At 36.2% G+C, this 19,162-nt stretch overlaps 1 protein-coding gene across 1 annotated transcript in view; it reads right to left on the bottom strand.

Moving 5' to 3' along the window:
- GALNTL6 (polypeptide N-acetylgalactosaminyltransferase like 6) overlaps window positions 1-19,162 on the bottom strand; it is a 915,183-nt gene that overhangs the window by 534,789 nt on the left and 361,232 nt on the right. The gene's annotated exons all lie outside the window — the stretch shown is intronic.

The raw sequence follows: 19,162 nt of genomic DNA, 5'->3' as shown, positions 1-19,162 counted from the left end.
GTCACCTGTTAGCATACTCCACAGAAGGCACCAGCAGTAAGATTTGATTATGCCATCTTATGTTACTACTTTATTTAGGAAAAAGAAATATGTTCAAGATAGATTTTCGGTGTATGTTTCCTAACATTTGCATTCTGAGTGTAATATCCATACAGCTGTATAATTTGATTTTATCTGACATAATTGTACAAAAAGCTATCTTTTCATTTACTTCCAATGATTGACATCATTTCATTGCAGCACCATTTAGACCATTCCACTGAAAATATACTTTAATTTTTTTAATTATAAACAATGTTGAAATGAACATCTTTGTTTATATATTCCTAGTTATGTCTTTTTGGAGAAGGAAGAATAATTCCTACAAAGAGAATTGCTAGAATATCTTTAGAGTAAGTTTGGTAATTTTCACACATCTGCAGAAGCATTGGATGGTATTTCAAAATTTACTGGTGACACATATATTATTCATACTCTAATTTGCCTTTCTTGATTACTAATGCAATTAATAACTTCAGATACATTTATCATTTGTACCTCTTACATTGAAAAATGACTATTCAGTGTTTTTAAAAACAATTTGTATGTTTTTAGAAAAACAAACTATTTACTGTTTCACTAAAGCTTTAAGTACAAATGTCCTAAACATTTTCTAGGTTGGGGGTTAATGGGGGGGATGAGGACACATTTGTAACACCTTAACCAATAAAGAAATTTAAAAAAAAATGAAATCTAATTTACCCTTCTACTTTCCAGTTCTGCATGCATCATCCTAACAAGTAAAAAGTCAAACAGACCAAAAAATGAACTCTTCTTGGATCCATAAGGGAGGAGAGAGCAGAGAGCAAACTGCTGCCCCCGCTCCCGCAGCCCCCCCAAATTAGAGGAGCAGACAGGAGAACACAGAAAGTTGAGGCTTACCAGAGCAGGGACCCAGGCGTGGAGAGGGCTTGGGAACCAGTGCCAGGAGAGAAAAACCTGAGCTGCAGGTTGACAAGTTGCTGGAGGCTCAGTGCAGACAAGTCTGAGCATTAAACACTCCAAAGGGAAGGTACCGAGTGATAGGGGCTCCAATAATTTGGGGAGAGTTACCCCAGAAGCTCAACCCGGTTCTGAGGTCAAACACCGAAGAAAAACCCGCTTGTACATCCAGTAAGCGAAGGAGAAAGGAGCCATTTTGACAAACAGGTCAGAGCCCAGTGTTTGTCTTAATAAGGTCTGTCCTCCGGTGAAACTAGTTAATCCTTTAACCAGAACTTCACCTGCGGGGCTATTCTCAGAGCCTAATTGAGCTGGGAGAGGAGAATACAAATGCAGCCCACCTGAGCCATCCTATTCAACCAAAGAGGTGAGGAAAACACGGGCAAACGTGTCGTGAAGTTCACAGTCCGGAGGCTATGCTCAATGAAAGCCTGATCTTAAGACTGTAGAACACTTCCCTTCTCTCTCTCCTGCACCTCATCCTCACATTACTAAAGGCCCATTTGCAGCAATTCGTTTTACCCAGCACAGCATGTCCAGCGATCAAGAAAAAATTACAAGCAAGGCATACCAAACAGCAAAAAGCACGACTTGAAGAGACAGAGCAAGCATCAGGACCAGCCATGGCAGGGATGTTGGACTTAAGAATGGGAATTTAAAACGCAATTCATATGCTAAGGGAAAGTAAATGGTATGCAAGAACAGATGGGCAATGTAAGCAGAGAGATGGAAATTCTCTGAAGGCATAAAACAAGAAATGCCAGTGATAAAAACATTGTAACAGAAATAAAGAACGCCTTTGATGAGCTTATTAGTAGACTGAACACAGCTGTGGAAATAAGCTCTGACCTGGAGGTTATATACCAGGTACTATTAGAAGCCTCAAACCAAAAGCAAATAGAAAAAAAAACCTGTTTGGAACAGAGTATCCGATTACTGCAATTTAAAAGGGTATAACATACATAATGGGAATGACAAAAGGAGAAGACAGAGGGAAAGTAACAGAAGTAATACCACTAGAAACAACAATGACTGAAAAGTTACCCAAATTAATGTCAGATACCAAGTCATACCAAGTCATTTATCCATGAAGTTTAAAGAACACCAAACAGGATAAACGCCAAGCAACAACAAACTATACCTAGTCATTTTCAAATTAAAGAAAATCAAAAATAAAGAAAAATATCCTGAAAGAACTCAAAGGGGGGTGGGGTGGCGGGAAGAGCACCAAAAACACCTAACCTACAGAAAAACAAAGATCAGAATTACACTAGACTTCTTCTCAGAAGCCATGCAAGCAAGAGGAGAATGAACTGAAATAAATAGTTGAGAGAAAAATAACAACATATATTTCTGTACCCTGTGAAATTGTCCTTCAAAATTAAAGAAGAAAGAAAGACTTCCTCAGACAAACAAATATTGACGGAAGCTGTTGCCAGTACACCTGCCTTGTAGGAAATGTTAACAGAAATCTTTAGAGAGAAGGAAAATGATACAGGTCAGAATCTCGAATCCACATAAAGAAGGAAAAACACTGAAGAAGGAATAAGGGAAGATGAAATAAAAACATTAACCATTTTATTTTTCTTACTATTAATTGTTAGAGGAGTTCATTCAAAATATAATGCCAACATAGATTGCGTGCTATGTGTATACCATATGTACTATAGACACACACTTATGTATGCTTACATAAAGTGAATGACAACAATGATAGGAAATATGGGAGGAAGGAATCGGGATTACTTTGCTATTCTAAGGTATTCACACTACCTATGAAGTAATGTAGTGTTATTTGGAAGGGGACTTGGATTAGTTGAAAATGTATATTGCAAATTCTACGGCAACCACTTAAAAAAGTAAAAAAGAAAAAAAAGAACTATAATGGATATGCTAAGAAAGGAGAGAAAAATATAAAACTAGAGGCCCAGTGCATGAAATTTTGTGCACTGGAGGGAGGGGGTCCCTCAGCCCGACCTGCACCCTCTCTCAGTTCAGAACCCCTCACTCTTTACTTCCCACCTGCAGCAGAAGCAGGAGAGGCTCCCACCACCACCACTGTGCTTGCCAGCCATGAGCTCAGCTTCTGGCTGAACAGCGCTCCCCTCTGGGAGCACACTGACCACCAGGGGACAGCTCCTGCATTAAGCGTCTTCTCCCTGGTGGTCAGTGTGCATCATAGTGACCGGCTGCCGTTTGATCTATTTGCATATTAGGGTTTTATTATATGGGACTAAAGGCCCAGTGCATGAAACTTGTGCACAGGTAGGCCTGGCCTAGGCCTGGCCAGTGATCAGGGCTGATCTGTGGGGTGACTGGCGGGGCGATCAGGAGGCCCTTGCTGGCACCTGCCTTGGCCATCCTGGCACTGCAAACTCGCTGGCCCTGCCCCCCACCACCGCTGCTGGTCACCTCCCTCTGCGGGACTGCTGGCGGGGTGATCGGGGAGCCCCTGCTGGCACCTGCCTTGGCTGGCCTGGGGCCTGCAGGCTGGGGGCAGCTCCTGTGTTGAGCATCTGCCCTCTGGTGGTCAGTGCATGTCATAGTGACCGGTCATTCTGCTGGTCCATCTGCCATTTGGTGAATTTGCATATTAGGCTTTTATTATATAAGATGCCAAATTAAAACAATAAAAGGCAGAAAAATAGTAAAGACAAAAATACATCAAGGAATAAGGGCAACAAATAGAAAACAGTAACAAAATATGGTAGATATTGAACATTATCAATAAAACTTTGAATGTTAGTGGCCTAAAGTGCCAATTAAAAGACAGATAATGTTAGAGTTGATCAAAATATATCTAATATTTTTCCATCCAGATGATTTTATTTTTCTTTCATTGTTTCATATTTACATATTATATTTATAAATAAGTTCTTTCTATTCCAATACTATTTTTAAAATTAATTCATGAAATCAGAATTCAAGTAACATTTTATTTTTATTTAATCCATTACAATTTTTGAATCATCTGGAACTTGTTTTTGTGTGAGAAACCAGGAGAGTCTCACATGTATTTTTTTCACAAATGGTTAGGTAGTTGTAGGAACTGCATTTAAAGAATAATTTGTCTTTTCCCTTCCTGCCTTAAATTGCCACGCACAAAAATGTTGCACTATTTCTGTGCATATTTAAGAGCTTCCATAAGAATTTGTTTCTCTTTTCTACCAATTCTTATGTTGTAACTCTGTGGCAATACATATTTTGCAGAGCCATTTTTTCACTCACCATATTCTTTTTTAGACTACTATCACATGTTTATTTTTCTATGTGAACTTCAGACTTATTTTACTATTAAGTAAATGGTTACTTTGCATTTAATTTTGGAATTACATTGACTTATTAGTTCACCTTTGGAGAAGTGTTATTTTTTTATATTTTCCAGGGCTCTTTCCTTTGGATTTTAGTGGAGTTTGACAGAATTTTCTTTTTTTCAATCCTATGTATTTTTGTTAATTTTTTCTATGTATATGTTTTTCTGTACTGTACCATAAGTAGTATCATTCTTCCATTGCATTTTCTAAATGGCACACACTAAAGTTATTGATTTTTATACTTATTTGTCAACCAGTCACCTTACTAAACTCATTTTCTATAACTCTATATTATAAACACATATACATATATGTACATATCAGGTATTTTCAAGATACACATCATTGTATTTCAAATAATAATATTTATGTTCTCCTCTTACACTTTTCTTCTTGGGTACAGCATATCTGATTTACTGTTTTATTCTATAGTTAATAATAAATAACATTGGTGTAAACAGGCACTACTCAGGTAAAAACTTTAGTGTGAGTGCTGCTTAACTATTACAAATGTCAACTGTGTACTGTATATGTGTTTCTGAGTGAGTGTGTGTGCGTAACTTACTCATGTTAAGAAAAAAATCCTTCTAGTGCCAATTAATTAATGGTTATTTATCATAAATAGAATAATAAAGTTTACCAAATTATTTTTAAAAATTGAGAGATTTACATTTTTCACCTTATTAAGCTTTGATTTTGCAATATTTTATTTGTTTTTAATTACTGCAATTCTTTTTTTTTGTTAGAAAATGTGGCTTTTATAGCAGTATTCTCTCACATAAAAGTGGAAGCTTTTCTTTCTCCCCTGCCTTCTGCCCTAATGACATTGACCTCAGAGAGCTGATAGACAAGGTAAAAAAGCTAGGGACTGATTAGAAACTACATACTCCTGAAGCAGACTAAAAATCTCTCCAATTTAAATGGAGAAAAAGAAAACAAAATTAAGGGTTTCACTTTTGGAATCAAAAAAGAAAATAGTGGGTCATGCCTGTTTTCTTGGTTTGATTTCTTAGGAGAATAGGCAACTTACCTTCAATGTAAAATGACTAAGTCTGTGAGAAATGATTTTTGAACATCCACTATGTACAATGTACCACATTAAATCATTTTATATACACTTTTTGTTCAACACTTTGAGATAAACATTGTTCTACCTATGTTCATGTTAAGTAAACAAAAGAGAGACTGACATTTCCAATATGCATTTCCACAATTGGCAACTAGCCATCAAACCTGAAAAACTTTTAAAGACCTATATGTCTCTCCCATGAGTGGGCATATTAGCTAGAGACCTTGTATAGCCTCTGGTGTGAACTGGATTGATAGACCACTCCATAATCCTATTTAATAAAAAAAGGATAATGCATAGTAGTCTTTACTCTCTTCAATAAATTTTTATTTTCAAATTTATGTGTCCAAAATGAATGCAAACATCCATGGTTGCATTTCAATAATTCTTGTAGAGATATGTTTAATGCTGAGCTTTCAGATTCAGCTACTTTTAAGGCTACAAATAAAAAATTTTAAAGCTACACATTCACTAAAACATCTGTCAATCAAAGGGAAATTCATTTTCTTTGTACAATTTAGTCTTCAGATTGATAAATCTCCTGAGACAAGGCCTTTCAAATGAATGAGTGATTCTCTAAAGTTATAAAACCAAAACTTGTGAGTCACCAATAATGGCATACTATAAAATTTCTTCATTGCAGTTGTGGGAATAGGTTTTTAAATTTTATGTTCTTATCTACAAAGCCTGAAGTTTTTACTGCAATTGCTACCAACTCCTCTTAAGTTTTAGTATGCCGAGACCTAAGATCTATAAAATGTCATGTGGTTTGACATTTTTGTAAAAAAAAAAAAAAAGGAAGGAAAAAAAAAGAAAGAAAAAAATCCAAACAAATAAACAAAATGTGTATGTTAAAAAATGTTATTACTCTAAGGTCTTTAAAGTGTTTGTTAGATTTCAGAGAGAGGAAGGGGGAGTGAGAGTGAGATAGAATCATTGATCGGCTGCCTCCTGCATGCCCCCTACTGGGGATTAAGCCTGCAAACCCAGCATTGTTCCCTGACTGGGAATTGAACCATGACCTCTTTCCTGGTTCCTGGGCTGATGCTCAACCACTGAGCCACAGGCCAGGTGACAAGTGATTTCTTATTCAAGAGATTATAAAGAAAAGGGGATGTGTGAGAAGAGATGAAGGAATGAAAAATGTTACTTTATATAGTCATTCAAGAATACAAACACCACAAACATCACATTCTCTGTTAGGGTCATGGTGGTTGTTGGAAAGCGGGGTGACTTTGAATATAAATGGACAAAAGTAGGCAACTCACAGAAGTCCTACACCAAGATTAAGATTACCTAAAATGTACTCCAAATTTAAATCCCACGAGTTTTGGTTTGTTGGTAGTGTTGTTGTTGGTGGTAGTATGTGTGGAGGTGCAAGTAGGCCAGGGAGATTGAGGACCTGAATAAAAATGTATTTGGAAATGCAAAATACCTAGAATACACACCACATTATTAAAGAAGAAAAACATAGTTGAGAAAATTAAAATATGTGCACATTTGACCATAGATTAAGCCTGATCTTATTTCATTACATATAAATAATACACAATCATGAAGTAATAACTACCACATAGTTATAATAATATTGATAATGATTTTGTCTCCATTTTCTGAGTATATAAACTTCACTTTTTAAAATAGCTAACTATTATATCTAATAACTAGAGATACAGGTAATTTTTTTTAAATTTATTTTATATAGGTAATTTTTATACTAAAAATGTTATGTATTTTTTATTTAGCATATAAGGGATTAAATAACAAGAATTACTTATATCAGTGATGGGGAACCTATGACACTCGAACTCATTTTTTTGGTTGATTTTTCTTTGTTAAATGGCATTTAAATATATAAAATAAATATCAAAAATATAAATCTTTATTTCACTATGGTTGCAAATATCAAAAATTTCTATATGCGACACGGCACCAGAGTTAAGTTAGGGTTTTTCAAAATGCTGACACGTCGAGCTCAAAAGGTTCGCCATCACTGACTTATATCCTTTCTGAGCACAGTTCTTTAAAATGGAGATAATATATCCACAGGCACGAATTGATGTTGATAAGAGTTTGCTATGAAAGAAATTGAGAAGTGACTGTTTAAAGTAGATGTTTGTATAGAAATATTAATGTTCTATCCTTTTTCAGTTTTCAATGTGGGCTTGTGAAAAGGTTTAATTTTTTAACTGTACAGTTAGTCTCCAAATTATCATTATCTGGAGACAAAGCAGGAGAAATCAAGCCAAGAAATATTTCACTTCAACAGCTCAATCATTTTAAAGCTTATTTAGCTTCATTCATCATTGGTATATTTGGGTTCCACTTACATATACTACAAGTTGTTTCTTTCTGTTTTGAAATGATAAAGCACATTTTTAAAGTCTTGTTCAAAATTTATCTGTAATTTATATATTACCAGATTTCTACTTCTCTCTCCCCTTCATACTCAGCGTTTCTCAACCTGTGGGTCGCGACCCCTTTGGCGGTCGAACGACCCTTTCACAGGGGTCGCCTAAGACCATCCTGCATATCAGATATTTACATTATGATTCCTAACATTAGCAACATTACAGTTATGAAGTAGCAACGAAAATAATTTTATGGTTGGGTCACAACATGAGGAACTGTATTTAAAGGGCCGGAAGGTTGAGAACCACTGTATGGGAAGTGCTTGAATTTCCATGCAGTGCATTCCCCAGAAAGTGACAACATTTTTTTATGGGCTCAAAATAAATGAAACATTACTGTCAAATGTGTCTGACTTGGTCTGTTAGCATCTTCCTTTGCATAAAAATAATAAACTGTCAGAGTGTCATAGTCTGGAAATTTTACCACTTCTAAAAATGAGGCAACACAATCAAAAAGTATTATGTATCTCATTGAAACATATAGAGAAGCTGAGATAAAAACTATCAAAGAAAATAAAGAGGACACTGATAAAGGGGAACAATAGAATAGCATCACCAAAAATAAAGAGATTAGGGAAAAAAAACTACAAATAAAAAGACAAGTATTTGGGGGAGTATGCTTTTTTCAATAGAATAAAGGAGTGAAAGTAGGATTAAAATAATAATTTTATCATCTGTTATTAGTAACATTGTATATAGTTAGAAGACAAGTGAAATTACATTTTACAGTATGATGAGGAAAATGTAGAGGCTTTGATCCTAAATAAGTTCAAGAAAAAATTATTTTAGTTACATATTAAGAGGGACACTGAAATGATCCTGGTTTTTAAATTGAGTGATTAGAAATAAATGATTAGATATAGACATATAAGATATAAATAGAGATATCAGAAGTAAAATAGTTTCAATGTAACAGTCATCCTCATATTGTATTTTGATTATGAGTATCAACAAATGCCTTAAAGAGCATACGCCATTAATGATACAAGTTTACCAATGCTGAGGGACAGATTCTTATTCAACATATTATAAAGAATTATTTCAATAAAAATATTAATCTTCCAGGGCTTTGTTAGATTTTTTTAAAGAAAAACATATCAAAAAAAATTAAAAGTAGTAAATGTTCCTCACTACAAAGAAGATATGATATTCTTATAACTGCCAGTTTTATATATTAATTAACATTGAAAGTCTTGGAACTTTTTTAAAAGATTTGTTTTCTTAATGTTTTGAATAATTTAATAAACTTCCATTTCTCCATTTGTTGTGGGAGGAGGGGAAGTGGAGGATGTTTTTGTTTCTGCTTTATTACTTATAACTACGCAGTGTGGCTCTCCTTGTTGACTTCTCTTCCTCACCTTCATCTTCTTCTTTTCTTCTTATTCTTGTTCGTTCTTTTTTTTTTTTCTTGAGCTTTATGTCTTAGCTTTAAAAGTTAACTGATTCATAAAGTTTGTTAAGAACTAATTTATCTTTTTTGCCGTAGTATCCACTTTCAACCAAATTAGCTCACACACATACACAGACACACACACAGACACACGCACACGCACAAACATGTATATATTGCTATTTTTCTTCAGTTTTTAGTTTAGTCATTATTCCATAAGTCCTACAGCAAACTATGCATATTAAGCCTTTTTTCTTCCTCTGTCAATATCACATACGTACATTTCATCTCCCCGCCCTATTACAGAGTTTAACTAATTTTAAGTAGAACTAGTTCTTTGGAGCTATGCTTATATCAATATGGTTAGGAGCATGTGACTATGTGTGCTATTCTCAGCTGAGCCATGTACCACATTATAATTCTATATAGTGCTTATCTTTCACCATGGGGTCAATATTCATCATTACTGTTGCTCTTTTTTTAAGAACTTTAATAATAATTCAACCACAAAACTCCCCATCAATTGTTTATTTTTCACTCAAAACTTTTAAGTACATTGTTACTTCTATTATTTTATTCTCTTACATTTTCCAGGAGCCATTTGCCTTCTTCATTCTGGATGTGTTGCTGTCAATGCCTGGTCCATAGCTTTCACCTTAGATCTTACCTAACAAACCTCCTGGCCTTACTCCTATGCAAAATCTCTTGTGTTGTTTTTTCTGGTATGTTTTCGTTTGTTTGTTTTTTATATGCTACATCTCTCTCTCTCTCTCTCTCTCTCTCTCTCTCTCTCTCTCTTCTATTTTTACTGTTCATTCCCATTGTAAAACATCTTTCATTAGCTAACTAATAAAATTAGTGTAGATTAGAAACCATTATGTCCCTAAATGTACTTATATCCTTATTCTATCCTTATATTTTTACTACTGGCCCAGTGCATGGATTCGTGCACATTGAAAAGGAAATTAATTAGAAGAAATATTTTAATATTGCTATCCGCCCTTTCTCTATAATAGAAGTGTCAACCAAATTCATGATCAATGATGACAGATGGAAACACATGCGTGCAATTTGCACCAGCAAGAGCTTTATATGTATAGCGCATGCGTGAGTCAACATAGCCTTTTATATATATTTATAGAATAAACTTGCTTAATTGGACCTGCTTGCTGATGTAGCTAAACTTTTCCCAGCCCAGTGAAGCACCCCACCTTCTCTTTTAGGTAATTGTCAGAAACACAGAAATAAATATCAACACAAAGCAGATTATTATAGATCACGCAGGGAGAACAAAGGGTAAAATATTTAACTGCAGCAGTGTTTGACTATATTCTGTACAGTGAGAAAACCTGAACTTATTTTCAAGGTCCACCATTTCTTACTTCTTTTCAATTGGGTTAAGTTTCTAAGCTTTCTAAATCTCCATTTTCTGGCTAATGAAAATAAAATAGGATTCCACTGAGTCTCCTATCTACGTACTCCAGGACTTCTGTGAGGATCAAATGAGATGAGGCACAGGAAAATGCTTCACAGACATTTGGTTCAAGTGTAAAGTGTTTCCACCTGGCTATAAAGCAAGCCGTGGTCCTTGGCTGAAGAAACTGCAAGGAGGCTAATCGTTGCTAGGGAGAGGAAGCCGGGTGTTGCTACATGACATCATTACCTGGCACCCACACGAGACGCGATTTCCAGGCTGGGCTGGCCTGTGGGCCACATTTTTCACCATGGGGTCTCAGCAGCATCGGCTGCAATTTGGTGGGCTGTTGCTCCAGGGTGGTGGCGGAGCCAGTGTCCCATTTAGGGGAAGCCAAGTGTTGCTTTGTGGGCGCCAGGCCTGTGGCGCTCTTTCTCTGTGCATGTCATGGCAGCTCCTGCATTGAGTGTCTGCCCCCTGGTGGTCAGTGTGTGTCATAGCGACCAGTCAGACAGTCAGACACTTAGCATATTAGCCTTTTATATATGTAGATGATAGCACATGTAATTCTAGATTTGCAACTGTTTTCCTTCAGAATTTTGAAGGTTCTGCTTTTTCTCCTTTTGTTTTATATATTATAATGTTAATACTGAGAATTTTAAAGCCATTGAGATTCTTCCTTCTGATTAGGAACTTTTTTTTTTTCTTCCTGAAATCTTTTAGGACCTTTTCTTCATCCCTAGTTATATAAAACTTCACATTTTATACATAATTGTGGGCCCTTTTCCTCCTTTTTGCTGGGGATTAGGTAGTAATTGTCAATTAGATACTAATATTCCTCAAATGTAGGAACATTTATTCCATAGCCTTGTGATCTTTTATGAATGCAATATATCCTCTGATTTCTCTAAAATGAGCTATAGATTAGTCAAAGAAGCAGAACCTGTTGTGATATCTATTTTTCTGTCCATCTATCTATCATTGATCTATCATCAATCTATCTAAATGAATGAAGTCTAATTACAGAGAAACACATAAATCAAGGCAACAGTTAAAAACTGGAAAAACTTCCTGTCAAAGATGGAAAAATATGTCATGAGAGCAAAACTCTGTCTACCTATTGTTTAAAACTTTTAAAACCACACACACAAAAAATCACCATCAGCAACCACATGAGAAAATTGAGAAAAGAAGCCATGTGGGAGGAAAACTACAATGCTCATTGCAAATAAAGTCATGAACCTCATCACAAACAGCATTTCGGGCAACAACACATCACATATATGATTGATGGTACATGAGATTATAGGAGCTGAAAAATTTATATTACCTAATGACGCCATAGCTGTTGTAACATCATTACTTACCCCTGTGTTTATGGTGATGCTGGTGTAAACAAACCTATTGTACTGCCAGTTGAATAATAAAATATCTCATACAATTATGTACAGTTCATAATATTTGATAATGATAATAAACATCTATGTTACTGGTTTATGTATTTACTGTACTGTACTTCTTATTCTTATTTTAGGGTGTACTCTTTGCACTTACTATATATATAAAAGCCTAATATGCAAAGTGTCCTCTCGGGAGTTCAACTGATTAGGAGTTCAATCGCTGCTATGACATGCATTGACCAGCAGGGGGTGGCACGGAATGAAGGAAGGCCCCGGCTGGCAGCCAGCAGCTGGGGAAGGGAGGCCCCAGCCAGCAGCCAGCAGCCGCTAGGGACCCTACCCATGCACAAATTCCGTGCACTGGGCCTCTAGTAAAAAATAATTGCAGTTAAACCTTATGTCATGTGACGCTGGCAGCAGCATTTTACATCCCGTGTTTACCTTGTCTCCTGATGGCATAATTTTCTCTTGTGCTTGATTTAATCTCCTATTATTTTGTTCAGTAACATGCTGTATAGGCTTGTTCCTAGGACCAATATAGCCAAGGTGTATAATAAGCTATACCATCTAGGTTTGTGTAAATGCACTTTATGATGTTTGCACAAAGAGGTAGTGATCACTCAACAGCACATTTCTCAGGCTGAGTCCCCATTGTTAAGTGGCAAATGACTACATTTAATCCGTATAATACATCTATAAATTAGCTATTTTACCCTTTTTGGGGGATCTGGAGACTGAGGCTCAGAGACAGTAAGGCTTGTTGGGCAAATCTGATATTGGCTCTCTGGAGCTCTGGCTGAGGATGGTGAGGCTGAGATTAGAACTCAGCCAAATAGCTGGAATTGATCATTGCCATGGCAAGACTGCATCAGACTAACGGGTGTAGCAATTTGGAGTTGAAGGTCCTGAGTTTAAAAAAAAAAAATTCCTGCTAAGAAGCTGTGTAATTCAGGTTGGTGCTCCACTTTTCTACCTCAGTTTCTTCATTTACAAAGACAAGAGGTGCTGTTACATAGTTCTATTCTAACTAATATTCTACACTACTAATCAATCATTCAATTATTTGTTTTCTAAATCACCACATATCACCAGGTGTTTAATTCAGGTTTAAAGAATGAACATGATAAATAATATCTGAAGTTTGAGTACTGAGCAATAATAATTTCTTGAAAGCCATTCCCAATAAGCACAAAGGAAAACTATATGATTTATTCTTACAGCCAATCTATTAGAAGAAGTGGGGGTTCATTGTGGAAGTAGGCTATAAAATCCTTAAGGGCAAATTGAGGGCATAGCAAGATTCAATATACTCTTGTTGCCTGACTTATTAAAATACAAAGTATAACAGAAAATAAGAAAGCAAGGATAACTAGATTAAAATGTACAATATTATTTAACACAATTTGTCACCAAAAGACTTATGCTCTGTGTTTTTGTTATCAAAATGTGCACAGGTAAAGAAAATATAATTCTATCTCCATACTGAGTTAAAGATGACATTATTGTATGATATAAATACAGATTAAAAGTTTTCTCATAAAAGTTACAATTCAGAGCATTTCAATTAAAATTGTCTCCATTCCTCAATCTCAGAGGAACTCATTAAATTTACTCTCTCCAGTTAAAGCAAACTGATCCCAAAGCAGAGATGAAAGAGAATGAAGTCTCTAGACCTACAGTTGCAAATTTTCTTTCCCAAATAAAGCAGATATAATAATTAAGGCTATTCCATCATAAAGAGCCACATGCAAACATAAATTTGTGACTAACTAGGCTGAATCCTATGAAAGGAACCCGATGCTTTCAGTATAATTTAGAAAAGAAGGCCAAAGCTTATAAGTAATAAATTACAAGATCACTATTCAGTACATGAGTGATAGCGGAGAAGTATGAAGAGATTAAATCTCTTGGCAAAATTATTTTAAGCATCTGTGAGTGGAGAGATTCTTTTACCTTCTAGGAGAGTGGCTGCAACATATATCTATGTGCTTACTGAGTTTTAGTTATGAAGAGAATGGAGAAATCTAAGCTTATGGATCTCTGTTCTATCTCACTTAATAACTCCTGGCCAACTTGGATGACCTTGATTGCACAGGCCTCTTTGAGAGTGAATCTTTGCCAGGTGTGTGCCAGCCAAGAGGGGCTGTAATTTCTTAGGTCATTTTAAATCAGTTCTGAGGATGTCAAAAGAAAGTTTTGTATATCTATACATTCCATAACTTGCACATGTGTGTGTGGTTTTCTGGAGAAATTCATTGTAAGGAAAAAAAATGCATATGAGAAAAATATGTTCTTTTAAAAATGTCACTTAGGAAGGTAAATAAATGATAATTACCAGAAATCATGAAATAACAAAATAATAATTAGAACGCTATGATATTTTCAGATGCGAGGAGGAAATGATCCTCAAAAGAGAAACTCATTATAGAAGGTCACTGGGAGTGCAGTTAGGAAACAATTAAAGAATGATGAGGAAGAGCTGCTCACAACGCCTCTGCAGAATGAGAGAATGAGTATATCAAAAGTGTGTTGACTTCCTTTATAGCACATCTTATCCTTTTGTCGAGCTAATTTTGATCTTGCAATTTTAACTGATGATTGAGAAAAAAGACATCCAAAACAATGAAACCATGCACATAGAGAAGCATTCATTTTTTCAAAGCATATTAATATGCCAATACTTTTATACAAATATGATAATTTAAACATTCATAAAGGGTAACCAGAGGACCATTACAGTATAGCTATAGCTACTGCCTTCTAGAAGTTTTGAAGTAAGTATATATGCAAAGTTATTCCCAATTAGGTGGTAAATAGAGGAAATAAAAGGAAATGCAAAAATGAGTTGAAATGGCTATTTTAATTATTGCTGATATAGTCCCTGGATTTTTATAATTTGACCAATGAATGTTTGAATAATTTTTAAGAGTTCTACAATTTCATGCGTTACAATTTGTTATTAAAAACACAATAGAATTTATATATTTTGGATATTAACCCCTTGTTGGAGCTGTTTGCAAATATTTCCTCCAGTTTGGTTGGTTGCCATTTTGTTTTGGTGATCATTTTTTTTTCTGTGCAGAAGCTTTTTAGTTTGATATAGTTCCATTCACTTATTTTTGCTTTTTTTCCTTGACTTTGAGGTCAAATTCATAAAATCCTCTCTAAGACCAAGATCCGTAAGTTTAACACATTTAATACCTATGTTTTCTTCTATGTAATTTAATGTTTCAGGTCTTATATTTATATATTTAATCAATTTTGAGTTAATTTTTGTGTATTGGGAGAAACAGCAGTCTAATTTTATTTTTTTGCATGTGGCTTTCCAATTTTCCCAGCACCAATTATTGAATAAGGTTTCTTTTCTCTATTGTATGTTTTTGACTCCTTTGTCAAACAGTATGGTGGTTATCAGAAGGAAAGGGGGAGGCAGTCAAGGATAGAGAATGTTGAGTGTATGATGATGGAAGGAGAATTAACTTTGGGTGTTGAGCACACAATACAATATACAGATGATGTATCATAGAATTGTACACTTAAAATATATATAATTTTATTAACCAATTTCACCTCAATAAATTTAATCCTATATAATAAAAGGCTAATATGCAAAATGACAGAAACACAGAACTACTGATCACTATGACATGCACCGACCACCAGGGGGCAGATGCTCATGCAGGAGCTCCCCCTGGTGGTCAGTGCACTCTCACAGGGGGAGTGCCACTCAGCCAGACCCAGGGTCACAGCTGGTGAGCGCAGTGGTGGTGGCGGGAGCCTCTCCCGCCTCCGCGGCAGCACTAAGAATGTCCAACTGATGGCTTAGGCCCACAGGGCTCCCAGACTGCGAGAGGGCACAGGCAGGGCTGAGGGACTCCCCACCCCAAAAGTGCACAAATTTTGTGCACTGGGCCTCTAGTACAAAATAAAATAAAACAAAATAACAACAAAAAACAAACAAAAAACACCAGTTTTAAAAAATGTTCTAATCAAAAGTTTTCATAATTCATTCAATAATTATTTATCACTTACCTGTTATGTGCTAGAAGCTGTATCAGCACATGGAAAACAGACATAAAAACATACATGGTTTCAGCCCTTGTGGGTATTGTGTAACTATGGAAATAGATTAAGGGAAGGTGTTTGGGTAGTAAAAAGATTCTAATTAAATAATTCTTCCCTTTGCTAAAATGTTTTAAATATTTTATATTTAACTAGGTGATTTACTACTTCTATTTAAAGAATCACAATTAGTTTAGTATTTATTTTTAGTCAGAAAAATAGTCTTTTTTTCTTTAAAATAGGTAGTTCTGTCAAGCTTTATTATTATGAGCACATCAGAAAACGGCAGAATAATTCAAGATCTAGTGTTTCTCCTTTTTTTTCTGATTCAGTCATGAGGTCATTTCGGTGCCCTGAGTGCAAATCCACTTGCTCTTTTAAGATTGGACCAGAGTTCTATGCTGCCTGCAGGGCTTGGGAATGCTGATCCTTTTGGTGTTTATAGCCCTTCATTCCCCAAGATTCCAGAAACTTCCATCAATTTCTCAAGTTCAAAACTCATTCCCACATGAGGACTGTGCCTTCACTCCATCTCCTGGCACATACTCCGAGAAACTTTTAGGGTTATTTAAGAGCTGTTATCTCACCCAGGAAAAAGACTTAATCTAAGTACAATAAAAAATAATTAGGTAATTAAGATTTTGATAGTACTTTTTCTCTCTATTAATGCACTAGTTATTTCTTAGGTTAAGACATCCTTAGAGCAGCTATTTTTTGTAATAGTTTTGTTATAAATTATAATGTGTGAATGTGTAGTGATATATAAACATATTTATCTATTTTATAGACCTCCTCAAGCAACCAGTCAGGTATGTTAAGTAAAAGTGCTTTTAAATAACGGTCCAAATGAGAAGTTGTGAAGCCATGTACTGTGGGCATGCACTCAGCAGGTAGCCTGTTAGCTGTGGTCCAGAGTCTGGTTTCACGGGTTGGGTGCCAGAGAGAGCTGGGGCAGAATTCTGAATGCTGTCAGATTTTCATCCAAAGAGCCAGATGGCAATTATTCCTCTGTCATTTTGTCCTCGAAAAATGTAAGCTCCTCTGATTCAAAACAACACAGAGAAAAGGAAGTGGTCTCCAAACAGCATCACAGCATCATCTTTTGAGAATATTCCACTTGGAAAGAAAAGGACTGAACAAGAAAGCTTGATAAGCTTTGTCTACAGGCAATGGTGAGGGCTAAAGAGAGGCTGCTCTGCATCTGGTGCACGGACCCCCCCAGAGGACCAGCCCGATGATGGTGCCAAGGCTCTGTTATACTGGGATCATCTCCTGGATAAACTCACTAGAGAAAGAAATAGTGAGAGGTTGATGTCCCCACACTTCTGTGGGTTTGGGCACTCCAACTTGCCTGGCCTCCCTCCAATTTGCAGTTGGATCTGGTGAAGTTTGCGTGCTTAGAAATGCTGCTAAGAACTGTCAGGGCCAACCCACCAAACCCTCATGTCTTCAGGTAAATGATCAATCTCTCTTGTACTCATACCACACTGTTGTTCTGCTTCTCTCACTCTGATGATTACCCCTGCTTCCATTCCAGACTATTTTTCTCATGGACTCTCCCACGCCATGATTAGCAGAATCTCTACATCCTTATTCTCTTCACTGCACCTTCAGAGAAAACCTGTTTGTCCCCTGAATAGGCCATATTATTTACAGTGCCCTGAGTCAGATGGTGATCATCCTTTCGAGCTCTGGAAGTTTATTTAAGAGCAGTTACCTCTGGTCAGAAAGTGAACATTCACACACCTTGGACAATCTGCTCCTACCCACACACTTTGGCTGTAAAACCCTATTCTTATCCTTGTTGCTGTCATCTTTTGATTTAATCTCTAATTCCCCACTATTCAATAGATATTTTATCATACAACATATAGTTGCCCTATCATTCTCCTTTGTGATTTGATTTTCCACATGGATAGCTCATCAATGTACTGTTCTTTCCAAATAACCTTCTTGTTCTCAGTCATCAGCTCATGGTCACATGTTGGTATTGACATTATCCAAAACTAATCCACCTCAGAAATCACCATTAGAAAACAATCTCCTATCCTTCTGATTTGCTCTTTTACTTATCTCCCCTATACCTGTCCTTGTAACCCATTAAGACCCTCCTGGTTTCTTCCTATCCATTATCTTCCTCCTCTTATCACTTTTCATTCCAAACATTAAAAACAATAGGTATTATCAGACCCACTTCAAAATAAGGTTGGAGCTGCCATCCAAGAGGAACTGCTTTGTGTGTCTTATTCCTCAAGTTTGGAATGTGAAACTGGGCAACATTTCCTTTGGCTCCGGCCTAAAATAGAACTGTATTCCAAACAACTGCAACACGGGGAAGCAGACATTATGACTACCTGACTGAAAATGATTAAAGGCAGTGTCAGAATTAGCAGAATTATGTTACCTTATCTGCACCATAGAAACTCCTTCCTTATTGACATCCATAGGAAGTCCTTCCTTATATTTATGTGATTATCATCCTCCCTTTCTCATAAATATAATTGTCTTCGCCACCTAACGAGAACACTATTTGGACTGTTGCCTCGATCAGTGCTTCCAGAATAGTGATTATTTTGGATCTCAAATAAATGCTTGTTACCTCTCACTTCAGCCTTTTACTTTCAGGTTACCAAAACCAACACTTGGTCCTTCTCTTCCCATTTCTTCCCTTTATATTCACACTTGAAGATACTGCTATGTGGCTTGCATTTTCTATATCCAATGTTATGAACTATTTTCCCTAGACCTTTACATCTGATGGATATATTTGAATATTCATCTTGCTTTGACTGGAACCTATTTGGATTGACCTTTCCGCCTTCCTTCCTTCCTTCCTTCCTTCCTTCCTTCCTTCCTTCCTTCCTTCCTTCCTTCCTTCCTTCTACTATCCTTCCTTGAGCTTTCTTAGAATCCCGACTCTCTTGGGATTGTTTTTTTTCCTCTCACCCTAGGATATGTTCTTATTGATTTTAGAGAGAGGAATGGAGAGAGAGAGAGAGAAACATCAATGTCAGAGAGAAACATCTATCAGTGGCCCTGGTATGTGCCTGAAACCCTGGTATGTGCCCTGACTGGAAATTAGAACCCACAACCTTTTGGTGTATATGCTCCAATCTACTGA

Source organism: Myotis lucifugus, unplaced genomic scaffold (assembly GCF_000147115.1).
Source record: "Myotis lucifugus unplaced genomic scaffold, Myoluc2.0 scaffold_1, whole genome shotgun sequence".
NCBI lineage: Eukaryota > Metazoa > Chordata > Mammalia > Chiroptera > Vespertilionidae > Myotis > Myotis lucifugus.
The sequence above is the reverse complement of the archived record's forward strand: the minus strand, read 5'-3'. Positions and strand labels throughout refer to the sequence as shown.